A 13,994-nucleotide genomic window follows, 5' to 3' on the forward strand; every position below is an offset into this window, starting at 1 on the left:
GAAGATGTAAGGAAGCATCTAAATAACTTGAAAAGTTCTGGGATCATATCTGAGTCGAGAAGCCCCTATGCATCTCCTATTGTGGTGGTGAGGAAAAAGAATGGCAGCATACGCATGTGTGTTGATTACAGGACCCTCAACAAGCGCACTGTTCCCGACCAGTACACAGTCCCACATGTGGAGGATGCTCTGACATGTTTGAGTGGGAGCAAATGGTTCAGTGTGTTAGATCTCCGAAGCGGATACTATCAAATCCCAATGGGTGACACAGATAAAGAGAAGACTGCATTTATCTGTCCAGTTGGATTTTACCAATTTGAGAGGATGCCACAGGGTGTGTCCGGAGCACCTGCAACATTTCAACGTGTCATGGAACAGACAGTTGGAGACATGAATCTACTCAAAGTTCTTGTTTACCTTGACGACTTAATCGTGTTTGGAAGGACGCTGGAAGAACACGAGTAGAGGTTGCTCAAGGTGTTGGACCGCTTTAAAAGTGAAGGCCTAAAACTGTCCCTTGACAAGTGTCAGTTTTGCAGCACATCTGTCAACTATGTTGGACATATCATATCCCAGAATGGAGTGGCCACAGACCCATCAAAAATTTAAGCTGTCACCACGTGGCCAAGGCCTGAAACTGTGACTGCTCTGCGTTCTTTCCTAGGATTCTGTGGATATTACAGGAGATTTGTGAAAGACTACTCTAAAGTGAGTTACCCCCTGAATCAGCTCTTATGTGGATATCTTCCCGCAGGCAAGAAAGGGAGAAAGTCCAAGGAAGAGGTGAAAGCCTACCTCAACAACTCAGAACCATTTGGATCAAGGTGGAATGAGAAGTGTGAATTGGCATTCGAGACATTGAAGGAAAGCCTCACAAAAGCTCCTGTGTTGGCTTTTGCTGATCCTCAGTTGCCATACGTTCTACATGTAGATGCTAGGCGCGAAGGGTTAGGTGGAGTACTGTACCAAGATCAAGGTGAGGGTCTGCGTCCTGTGGCATTTGTGAGTCGAAGCCTGACCGCTTCTGAACGCAACTACCCAGCTCACAAGTTAGAGTTTCTTACGTTGAAGTGGGCCGTGGTTGATAAACTACATGATTACCTGTATGGGGTCAAGTTCGAGGTTAGAACAGACAACAACCCATTGACATATGTCCTCACGTCCGCAAAACTGGATGCCACTGGTCATCGTTGGCTGGCTGCGTTGTCTACCTATGACTTTAGTCTCAAGTACAGGCCAGGCAGGCAGAACATAGATGCCGATGCTTTATCTCGCCGCCCTCATCAGCAATATGCAGTGGAACAAGATTGGAGAGACATTCCTGCATCCGGTGTTAGAGCCATGTGCCAGATGTCTAATGTTGTTAGAATAACTCCTGGATCATCTCATAGTAGAGTGATTGATCAGTTGGGAGCCTCTATGCATGCTGTGCCTCAAGCATACTGTAACCTGAGCATGCTGACGTCTAACATGCCCAGATTGAGCACTATGGAACTTTCTGCATCGCAACAAGAAGATCCTTGCTTAGGAGAGATGTGGGTTGCTCTTAATAAACATGATATCACCAGGGTTACCAAGACAAAACATCCACTCATCTCTTTGCTCCTGAGAGAGTGGGAGAAGCTAAAGATGGAAGATGGAGTTATGTACAGGATCACACATCAGCCAAACAAGACTCGTCGTGCTCAGTTACTTCTTCCAGAGAAGTTCAGAACTATGGTTCTCACGTCGCTGCATGATGACTCAGGTCATTTAGGATTTTACAAGACATATGGACTTGTCAGAGACCGGTTCTACTGGCCATGCATGAAGATGGAAGTAGAAGAGTACTGTAAGTCCTGTGCTCGCTGTGTACAGAGGAAAACACTTCCAAAGATAGTTGCTCCGCTTGGTCATATGCAAAGTGATGGACCTATGGACCTTGTGTGTATGGATTTCCTGTCCATTAAGCCTGACTCCAGTAACACAGCGAATGTTCTTGTCATTACACAAGATACGCTCAAGCTTTTCCTACGAAGGATCAGAAAGCATCCACGGTCGCCAAGGTATTGTGGGAGAGGTACTTCATCCATTATGGTCTGCCCAAGAGGATGCATAGTGATCAAGGTAGAGATTTTGAAAGTCGACTCATCCATGAGCTACTGAATATGCTTGGAGTGGAGAAGTCAAGGACAACACTATATCATCCTCAGGGAGATCCGCAACCCGAGAGATTCAACCGAACCTTGTTGAACATGCTTGGAACTCTTGATCCTACACGAAATAACAAATGGAGTCAGTTTGTTGGGCATCTAGTGCACTCGTATAACTGTAGTCGGAATGAAGCGACTGGCTATTCGCCATTTTTAAAAATGTTTGGACGTGAAGCTAGATTGCCTGTTGATATTTGTTTTGGAGTCTCGAGTGATAGCTCTTCAGAGAGAACTTACCTCAAGTATGTATCTGATATGAAGAAACAGTTACAAGCTACTTACAAACTTGCTGAGAGCACTGCTGGAAAGCAAAACCAAGAAAACAAACAGCGATATGATAAGAAGATCCGCTACATGCAACTCATGCCTGGAGACAGAGTCCTCATACGGAATCTAGGACTGCAAGGAAAACATAAGCTGGCAGGTCGCTGGGCCTCTACGCTATATGTGGTGGAAAGTCAGATGTCAAACTTACCTGTGTTTCGTTTGAAGCCTGAAATTGGAGATGGACCCATTAAGATTCTTCATCGAAATCACCTGCTACCACTGGGGCAGAAAGTGCGCATAGAACCTGTGGTTAACATAGAACCAACACCTGGTAGAAGGACCCTGCAAAGAAGGAGGAAGAGAAAGGGAAATGAAAAGTTGCCTGGAAACTGTACTCCTCGGAATGATGAGAAAGTTGAAGAGGTTGAGAATCCAGAAGATGAGAAGGATTTTGACTCAGAAGATGAGGACATCGGAGTATGGTATGAAGTGCCAAATACAAACTGTATAAGCCGAGAAGTGAAAGAGATGTCGGAACCATTTAGCTTGGACTTAGACATAGTTTGGAATCAAATTACAGGGGAACCTGAAAGAGTAGACCAAGTTCTGGAAGTAAAAGAGTCCAGTCAAGAAGCTGAGGTCGCAACTGGAGTTGAAGTAGATGATAATGAGGCATCTAACTCAGTTGAAGAGATTACAGAAGAGGAACGAGAAGTTCAGGGAGAAGTGGAAACTTCGGAGGAAATGGAAGGACCAGGGATAAGAAGATCTCAGAGAGTAAAGAAAGCACCTGTATTACTTACCTATGATAAACCTGGAGTTCCAAGTATAGCCCCAGTTGTCAGATATTGTTCCACATTGTACAAGTGGATTGGATAAGGGAAACACAAATGTATCTCATTTTCAATTATCTAACAAGTTTTGTCTCAGCTGTAGGTTGTAGTTAAGAGTTGACACATTTACTTGTCATTACATTTCACTTATGTTTACAAGTCATGAGGACATGCCTATTTTGGTGGGGGGAGAGTGTAATACCTTGCTAAAACCAAGTATAGAGTTTATTTGTTATAATTCATTGGTATTAGATTTAAAAGGTGATCGAATAGCTCCTGATTTGTAATGTCATTAATGCATTTCTTTTGAAGCAATGTTTTTAAAAAATGTACAAGTGAATAGGTTGGTTTACTTTTAAGTTTCCCACGTATCTCGTTAAAGTTTTGACCAATTAGTTAACTTGTTAAGTTGTGGCCAATGGGAGAGTGGACTGGTTGCTGGGAAAGAAAAGAGAGGGAAAGGTTGAAAGAAGGGAGAGGAGAGACGTTAGTGGGGTTGGTGAAGGAAAAACGACCAAAGGAAACGATAAAGAGAAAACAAAACCATACCTACAGAGTTTTTTGAAGGGAAATCCTGATTTTATTTCTATAAGAGAGTGTTTATTATTTCGTTAAGAAAGACCTAGTGGAGACTGAAGCTGCCGTCGCATTGTGGAGACATTCGACATCCTAGAGGTTAGCCTAGCATCGTGCAAGACTTGGAGAGAATTGCTTGTGACGATCAACGAGTTCGGGTTTCCAATGGATGTCTGTTGCTGCTACCGAGTACTGGCTGCATTGATAGCTGTGTTCGCTGTGGATCTTGTGAGGACACCTGCACGGAACTACTATATTTTGCTAAGGCATTATCTACAAGTAGTGAGTAACTACAAATGTGGGGTGGACTTCGGGACTTTATGTATGTCGTAATTTTTTTATGAGCTCCAACGCGCGCCCAGGGTTTACGCAAGCTTGCAAATAATTTGGACATGGGTTGTGGAAAAATCATTGGGGTTTATTATTTTAATTTCTTTTGATGTGATACATTGAAAATTTGATTAATATAGATCTTGAACCTTATGTCTGTTGTATTAGTGGAGTCATTTACTGTTTCAGTTTCATTTAATGCATGGGAAAGCATATACTTATAATAATAACCATGTCTATAATCATTCTATCTGAAGTTAATACCCTATTTGTCATTCACCCTAGCAAGTTTACAATAGGGATTCTTATTGGAGATGTCCTTCTCACCTAATATCCCATGCTGTTCAGATATTCTAAATAAGGTAATATTGTCAGAGTCAAATTCGAGCCTGGTGAGAGGGTTACATTTGTAAGTAGGAAAACCTGCAAAATCGGCAGTGTATCAAATACTTGTTCTCCCCACTGTATGTAAATGAGATATTTCTGCATTTCATTTTCAATACATTTGCCAACATTTCTAAAAACATATTTTCACTGTCATTATGGAGCATTGCGTGTAGATGGGAGAGGAAAAAATGTATTTAATCCATTTTTAATTCAGCCTGTAGCAACAAAATGTGAAATAAGTAAAGGGGTATGAATACTTTCTGAAGGCACTGTATGTGATGATGTAAGGCCTGACATTGGGAGGAAGGAGTTGTAAAAATATAGTATATACTTACATCTAGCTCCAGTCCCACACACCTCTGGAAGGCCTTGGCAGCTCCCTCATAGCCCTCCAGGGCAAAGTAGACACAGCCCAGGGAGAACCACACCCCAAGCTGTAGAAACAAGACAAACACAGTACAGAGTCAAACATGAGCAGTGAGTTCAGGAATCCTAAACTGTTAAATGTTGTGCAATATCATTTTATAGTCTTATCTATTCCAGGTGAGAATCCTATATTATCTTAGTGCTAAATGATAACTCTCTCCCTTGATCCACGGTAAAAATTAACAACGTGCTGAGCCTGCCACACTTTCTCAAGAGTCCTGCTTTCAAAACTTCCCCACCACGCTCTCTGGCAGGTGGCACACAGGAGAGGTGTGGGGAAAAAAGAAGAGCAAATGCCATGTTGTCTTATGTTGCGTCCCTCCTGTGCCTGTATGTGGAGAGTTTGCGTCGGAGGAAAGCCCACCTGTCACGGTGGGAGTGACAAGCAGCCAGGCAGGAGGGAGGCCCCGCTCTGCAACTGACAGGCAGGACCCATCTATGCAAATCAGCTGTGGTGTCAGTCAGTTGAGTTTCACCCTGTGAGTAGGCCTGACATGACAAGAATCCACTTCAGAGTCTCAAAAATCATTTTTCAAATATCCTACCCATTGCTAGCCATATCAGAGGTTAGTTTACCTGCATGGTATTGATGCGGAGTGACTTCTCGAAGCACTCCACACATTGCTGGAAGTCCTTGGCCCGGAGGTACAGCAGGAGCGCATGGCGCGGGCGCTGCGATGGTTCGACAGCTCCCAGGCCTGGTCGTAGTATTGGTGGTCCCGCAGCACGTCCCCCAGCAAGCAGTACAGACTGGGGGTCTCCTTCTCCATACGCAGGATCTCCTCCGCCTGGGAGAGAGGGAGAAAAGGAGGGAGGGAGAGAAACTGAGGGAAGGGGGAAGAGAGAGAGAGGGAGGGAGGGGGAGAGAGAGAGAAAATAGCTTTGTTCCTTAAGACCTTCAGAGTCATTCCCTGCTAACAATGACCAGGCTTTGATTTGGACTGCCACAATCCACTCACTGGGAAAGGAAGCTCAATTGGCTCAATCAAGATGTTGAAACGGTTGGTACTTCTACTGTAGCCTCAACTAGCCAACAGACACTGAACTGAATATTTGTTGGAACGAAAAGTGTTTTTCATATAAGCATGAATAGTAGATGAGCATGGACCTCTGCAAATCACAGATTGGGTTGACAAAAGGGGAATAACACCACAGAAAAGTAAGGGGAGTTCAGCAACTCTACCGATGACAGAAAATTGCTGGAGACAATTATCAGTAGTAAGCAGTCTCTTTCTCTTTCTCTCAGCTTTGCTTTTCCAATAATTTAACCACTGAGTAGAAATATCATTATGACTCTGTGGCTGTGATATTACAGTGGTAAATCTATGGCACTCATATTTCACATTATTTGTATTTACGCTGGCCACACTATACTATAGTACAACAAGGGAAAACTTATCTTAGAAGACATGTGCATTTATATTAGAAATAACCCATTTTTTTCCTCTACAGAGGGAGCTAGCCAACAATTTACAGCCCATTTTAAAACAATTTCCATTGGATTTTTCTTTAAATATCAATAACGTCCTTAGGGGTTACAAAACAGTCATCACATCAGCACACTAGTGCTGCTGATCAAAAAGAAGTGGGCTTCCATGGCCTTTTCCAGACCACACACCCACCGCTGGCGGTGGAGCCTGATCCCTTCAACAAATATTTATAACAGTTTCACAGTCATCAGTACTGCAGTAAATCCTATAGTTACCACCATTCAGTTATTTGGAGGGGTGCTACACACCCAGGAAAGAGGGAAAATGTCTGACTGTTTCCCAGAAAGGAAGGCGAGATTTTATTACCAAGAAAAAAAGCATGTTAGGGAGGTTATATTCACAACATCAATGGGGCACCCCTACAGCCAACTGCTGGCAAAGAATTAGGCTAATTGATTAGAAAGCTCTCTTATGACCATGCCCTTGACATGCTCTTGCCAGGCAATAAGACAGACTGAGACGATGTGCTTTTCACTGGAGAATGACTTTCATTAGAAGTATTTCAGTAGATCTTCTGGGGGAAATGGAAAAGGGTGATTGTGAATTGGGTTTTTATAACCTTGGAGCATGGCCACCAGTTAGAACCCCCAGTGTGCTCCTCCATAAAGAGAGAGAGCGAGAAGTAGAGGGAGAGAAAAGGAGAGATTCAGTACTCCTCCAAGTACAGACACCCTTATTGTGCTGGGAAAACCACATAAGGAGTTCTCTGAACTCACTGAGCCTTGGTTAAGGGTAGAGTGGAATCACCCTTTGGCTATATCTGTTGCTTTTATAAATGGGCCCTGTCTTACTATGGGAGCCATGACACATTTTTGTGAGGGGAGAGTAATTTTTCATGGTGCGGTAGCACATTGAAGGGAATCCAATCAGGCTTAAAATATTTCAAGAAATTGAACAACATTCATGAGTTGTGAATGCGAACATATACTCTCTGAATGGGTTCTCTGTCTGAATTGCGTGTACCGGGATATTCATATGTGATTTACTGTCCCATTTGTGCAACGGAAGTGCTTTAAACATTTGTCAATACTATACCTTTATTTAAAATGTGGATATTTTGGCCTGGGTTATACCATATAAGTGTTGTTCAATGTTTCATCTTTATTTCCATGTAAGATTTACACGGATGGCTCATCCATAAGGCTGGTGTAATACAACAATTGCATTCAAAACTCTAGAGCTATCAAACTAATTCAACAGAAATTGACTTAACGCAGGCCTCCCTTCCTCTCTCCGCATTCCTCTGTTTCTCTATTTTAGTTTCATTATTTTTCTCAGGTTGTGGCCAGGTCAGGCTCACTCACATTAAGCATGCATTCAGACACTGAGAGCAGGAACAGGGCTTGGCTACCGGCTGGAATCCACCCAAGTCTTCTCCAGACAAATGGATTGCCTTTTTTATCATGTTACACGGAGTGCTGGCTGGGGCCAAAGTGCATGGTTTTAGTGTGGAGGACTTCTTTTATTGACCAAAATTGACATCTGTAACCATATTGGAAGACAAAACAAGCTGTAATTCACTAACAGAGCACAATGCCCTGCAGGACTCACATTCAGGATTGGGACTGTGAGCAGCGGCTAAGTACGGGTCAGCTGGAGGGAGCACTGGTATGTGTGTGCGCGCATGCGTGCGTGTGTGTGTGTGTGTGTGTGTGGAATACTCATTTCTGCTCAATATGTCCAAGCCAAGCCCTGTTGATCCAGAGAGATTGATGTGGTGATACTAGCTATTACAGAGAATTTATGAGAAAGAACCCTGTGAATCATGCTGAGAGGTCACTTAAACAGGTCGATGACTAAAAGGACAAGGGGTGATGAAGATGGAAAGAAAATACTTCAGTGAGAATCTTACTGAGAATTAACCAGATGTCCATTGCGTAATGGTTTGGGAGAACATCCTCAGAGCAGTTGTGACAAATCTGGCATCGGTTTCATCAATGACTTTCATAACCACAGCAATATGGTGGACGGTGTTACAGGATTCTCTTCTTGGCCTGGTGTGGCACGCCACGATTCTGTTAGGACTTGACAGAACATTCTCTGACAGGTGCAAGAGTGCGAGAGAGGAGGTTGCCTCACCTCTGGCTCCTTATTTTTGCTCTGCTTCATTACCTCAGTCAATTCTGACCGAGAGCACTTGCAGGTTGGGCGAGAGAAGAAAAAAAACACCTGTGTAAACATTTGAGACTTTTCCTCCCCAAAAATAGGAAAACGATCCGCTATCAAAAAGGAGGACCAACAAAAACAAACAGCTGTCATACGTCCACATCTTTGATTCTTTACTGTCTGCCTCTGTGGAAAACAGTCTAAAACCAATGCCATTGGTGCTGTAGGCTACCCTTGTGACCTGTATTTCCATAGCCTGTTCCACCATTAAGAGACCAAAGTGAATATTCAAATCAGCGCCACCAAGAGGGATAGGTGATAGAGTGATCCAACCCAAACATGCTATATTTCTGTCTATCTGGGAGTGTGTCCCAGGGGGGCCCTGGGGGCCAGACAGGTTAATAATAACGCCAGGGAAACAGAGCCAGATCTCCCTGGGACTGATTCGTCTGACAGCTGGAAGGCCCGAGAACACAAATGAGTGCATAAACATGTGCTCACCAAAGACAGACAGATAGAGGGAAGGGGGCAGAGAAGGAGGGAGTAGGGAACAGAGCGAGATAGCTAGGTAACAGGGTGGATGGAAAGAGCGGTGATATTCACTTTTCTTCCAGTGTGGGCAAGATGAGCTTCTCTCTTGAGTTTGTTTGTGTGGTGATGGTAACCATGTTTAATACGAAGAATGACATTGTCTTTTGTGTAAAGCAATGGGTATTAAATGTGCCTGAGGGGAAGTCACAGTTTTTCTGGTGGTTGTAATGGCTGTGTTGTACCTTGCCATGCTGGCCCATCCTCTCCAGGCAGATGACAGCATCCTCCCACAGCTCCAGCTTCTCGTAGATTAGCAAGGCTGAGCTGGTGCAGCCCAGGTCTGTCAGCAGGCTGGCCAGCTGCTTCTGTAGATGGGATATAGGAGAGTGGTTCAGACATGGGATAGCAAAACTACGTTTTGAAGGTTCAATGCTGCCGTTTTTATCTCAATATAAAATAATTTCTGGGTAACAATTAAGTACCTTGTGATTGTTTTCAATTAAAATGGTCAAAAAGAGACAAAAATAGCTTCTTAGCAAAGAGCAATGTCTCAAGCAAGAATTATGCTAGGACTGTCTGGGAGTGGTCTGAGTGGGGTGGGGAAAACTGAAAACTAGCTGTTATTGGCAGAGAGGTTTGGATCTCTTTCTTATTGGTCTATTAACAAATTTCCGACTGGTGATGTTACCAGACAGGCAAAAACTCCATCCCACCAAAACAGGCAGAAATTTCAGCTCTTACACTAAAATGGCATTTTCATAATTTTCACAATTTCACAGTATTACTCCAACCTCAGTGTGGAAATACAGTATAGATAAAACACAGGAAAATCACATCTTTGACCGCACTGAACCTTTCAACGCTCACACCAGTAGAAATGAGGTGTGTAATGGTGGTACAGGGTTGGCCTGCACTTTGAACCCGAATGAATACATAAAAAAATACATATATACAAACATTGAAACACTAGGCCTATAGGCTATGGCTACACTGTGTTGTATGTCTCTAGTAAATCTGAGCTGAAAAAACATTGTAGGCTATTCCGTTAAAACAACTAGAGCCTATGCACACATTGTAATCAAAATTCTAATCTTTAATTGCCGCATTTCAAACTATCCTTTTGTGAGGCGCAGCTGGGAACTAGTTCTGTACGATGGCGAGTGCTGGGGTCGATAAACCAGAATTGGGGGATCCTCCATCATTGTTTGAATCTCCAGTTTGGGGAAACATTTTAGAACTTAGTAGGAAATCAACAAAACGTATTGAATTTATTAGAATATTAATTAATTTGCCCAAGATGATGATAAGACATTAGGGCAGTTCCTGACAACAACAAAAAATCTTGGTCGACCAAGAGTTATCTGTTCTTTCGACCAATTGATTGGTCGACATTCTTAAACATTTATTTTTCCATATATACAGTGCATTCGGAAAGTATTCAGACCACTTCCCCTTTTCCACATTTTGTTATGTTACAGCCTTATTCTAAAATGGATTACATTTTTCCCCTCATCAATCTACACACAATACCCCATAATGACGACAAAGCGAAAACAGGTTTGGACATTTTTGCAAATGTATTAAAAATAAAAAAACTAAATACCTTATTTTACACAAGTATTCAGACCCTTTGCTATGAGACTCGAATTGAGCTCAGGTGCATCCTGTTTCCATTGATCATCCTTGAGATTATTCTACAACTTAACTGGAGACCACATTTGGTCAATTCAATTGATTGGACATGATTTGGAAAGGCACACACCTGTCTATACAAGGTCCCACAGTTGACAGTGCACGTCAGAGCAAAAACCAAGCCATGAGGTTGAAGGAATTATCCGTAGAGTGCCGAGACAGGATTGTGTCGAGGCACAGATCTGGGAAGGGTACCAAAACATTTCTGCAGCATCGAAGGTCCCCAAGAACACAGTGGCTTCCATCATTCTTAAATGGAAGAAGTTTGGAACCACCAAGACTCTTCCTAGAGCTGGCCGCCCGGCCAAACTGAGCAATCGAGGGAGAAGGCCCTTGGTCAGGGAGGTGACCAAGAACCCGATGATCACTCTGACAGAACTCTGTGGAGATGGGAGAACATTCCTGAAGGACAACCATCTCTGCAGCACTCCACCAATCAGGCCTTTATGGTAGAGTTGCCAGACGGAAGCCAGTCCTCAGTAAAAGGCACATGACAGCCCGCTTGGAGTTTGCCAAAAGGCACCTAAAGGACTCTCAGACCATGAGAAACAAGATTCTCTGGTCTGATGAAACCAAGATTGAACTCTTTGGCCTGAATGCCGAGCATCACGTCTAGTGGAAAACTGGCACCATACCTACGGTGAAGCATGGTGGTGGCAGCATAAGGTTGTGGGGATGTTTTTCAGCGGCAGGGACTGGGAGACTAGTCAGGATCGAGGGAAAGATGAATGGAGCAAAGTACAGAGAGATCCTTGATGAAAACTTGCTCCAGAGTGCTCAGGACCTTAGACTGGGGCCAAGGTTCACCTTCCAACAGGACAACGACTCTAAGCACACAGCCAAGACAATGCAGGAGTGGCTTCGGGACAAATCTCTGAATGTCCTTGAGTGACCCAGCCAGAGCCCGGACTTGAATCTCTTGAGAGACCTTAAAATAGCTATGCAGCGACTCTCCCCATCCAACCTGACAGAGCTTGAGAGGATCTGCAGAGAAGAATGGGAGAACCTCCCCAAAAATAGGTGTGCCAAGCTTGTAGCGTCATACCCAAGAAGACTCAAGGCTGTAATCGCTGCCAAAGGTGCTTCAACAAAGTACTGAGTAAAGGGTCTGAATACTTATGTAAAAGTGATATTTCAGTTTTATATATTTTATACATTTCCAACAATAAAAAAAAAAACGTTTTCGCTTTGTCATTATGGGGTATTGTGTGTAGATTGATGAGGAAAAAACACAATTTAATCAATTTTAGAACAAGGCTGTAACGTAACAAAACGTGAAAAAAGTCAAGGGGTCTGAATACTTTCCGAATGCACAGTATACTCACTTGTGCATCCTATTGTCCTTTAGTAGTAATTTATACCAGCGTGTGGATCCTATTATCTTATAACTTTTGATAACCAAGATGACATTTTCTGTAGCCTACAGCAATGACCCGTTGGAACTGAAACTTAGCATGGACATTTAGCCTACAACACATTTAAACGTTCGGTCTGGTAGAACATTCGGTCAGTACCGTTAGTGATGATAGGATTAACGCAGGAATAGGAGCCATATAATGTAGGGCCCTTTAAAATCGGTTTCATTTTGTGCCTAATTCTGTTTTCTCCATTTTAGTTTTTTTGGGTTAAATATGAATTATTCCCGGTTTTGAAATATGGTCGATTTTGGGGAAAATATTAATCCCTAGTAGATACCCTTTAATTTAGGTGTGCATCAGCAAGAGCCTTGCTTGGTTAGCAGTGTTTCTGTAGCACACGTGATTGCAGAGTTGCTGAACAAATCACCACTGAATGTATGCAAATAATCATGATATCATTCTGCCAGGTATGCATATACTACTTTGTAGTAGACATTTAATTGAGAAGGTTTTTGGGAAAGCCTTTTCATCTACCAGAAGACGGTTGTCATTAGCATCATCGTTAACAGCTACATAGTGGCAGACAAATGCGCACACCCAGACGGGCCTTCCCGGGCCGGTGCCTCAGAAAGTTGAAGGAAAATACGAATCACTTACGTATTTTGTTAATGTCTTATAGGGCTGATCCCATTTAGTCGACTGTTTGGTCAATAGGCTGTTGGTCGACTGAGATTTCTTTAGTCGAGCAGTAGCAATTTTTTAAAACAAAAAATCATCATGGTGTACAAGGCACCTGTCTGATTCACGCCGGTCTGGGTGGAGTGATCCATTGTGGAGGCAATGGGGATGGCACAGTCCATCAGTCTTAGACATGTGCTACTGAACTTGTATATGGTTATATTATGCAAGAACAATGGTGCAACGCAAATAAAAACAATATTATTTTATAACAAATGCGCCTTCTCCCACGTTGGATAGTGGTCTCTGTTCTGAAACACATCAGTGCGCTGTTGAATTGCCACCTTTTCCTAGACCATGTTGCTATCTGCATAATAGCAAAGTTAACCCGCATATTGGTGTTGAGAACAATGCTGTGAGGCAGCAGCGGAGTTAGGAGATGAGAAAACACCCCTTGCCTCAATTGTCTAAGAAAAATTAGGAGAGAGGAAACCCCAACTTAATAAGGTCTATAATCAATAGCCTAACTGTTAAATGTGCCTGGCTTTATAAATCATCCATAAATATCTACGGAAGTAAGACAGATCCTGCTTCTATTGCCTGTTTGAGTGTTTGTTTAATAGCCAAGTGATTCCGGGAGCTCTAAGCCTCACACAACCACGTTAGAAACTATTTCACTAATTCTGCTGTTTTTAATCTTTACTATGTTGTAATAAAGGCTTTCTTTTTTATTCGTTAGACCAGCCTCTCTGGTATTATTTATAATTTATTTAGTGTTTACACTGTTCCAAATTGTCCAAAATATTATATAATAATAACCCTCCTTTTTCCTTCTTATTGTTAATATTACTATTATTATTGTGATCATCATTATAATAGTAAGTAATGTCATTATCATTAGTAGGCTTAGTATAGCAGCCTTGTATAACCACCATCGAGCTGTAGGCCTAAGAGCGCATCCAGTTTAGTCTTAATACCATAACTTACTTAGGCCTATATTTTAATACTTATATAGGCTACTGTATCAATCAATTATTTATTTGTTCAGGTCATCACAATGCATACGAGTAATTCATGATGTGAAATGCAATCAAGCATTTTCGTTTTATAATAACAAAGCAAGCTTTG

General features: G+C 42.5%; 1 pseudogene across 1 annotated transcript in view; it reads right to left on the bottom strand.

Moving 5' to 3' along the window:
* LOC311133326 (tetratricopeptide repeat protein 27-like) overlaps positions 1-13,994 on the bottom strand; it is a 169,084-nt pseudogene that overhangs the window by 49,370 nt on the left and 105,720 nt on the right. Inside the window, exons 11-13 of the transcript XR_014615196.1 lie at positions 9,381-9,503; positions 5,588-5,799; positions 4,921-5,019 (exon numbers count right to left, since the gene is read on the bottom strand). The product of XR_014615196.1 is annotated as a tetratricopeptide repeat protein 27-like (transcript). The remainder of the gene's footprint in view (positions 1-4,920; positions 5,020-5,587; positions 5,800-9,380; positions 9,504-13,994) is intronic.

The sequence above is a fragment of the Coregonus lavaretus genome (genome assembly GCF_964263955.1).
Source record: "Coregonus lavaretus genome assembly, chromosome: 1".
NCBI classification, from domain to species: domain Eukaryota; kingdom Metazoa; phylum Chordata; class Actinopteri; order Salmoniformes; family Salmonidae; genus Coregonus; species Coregonus lavaretus.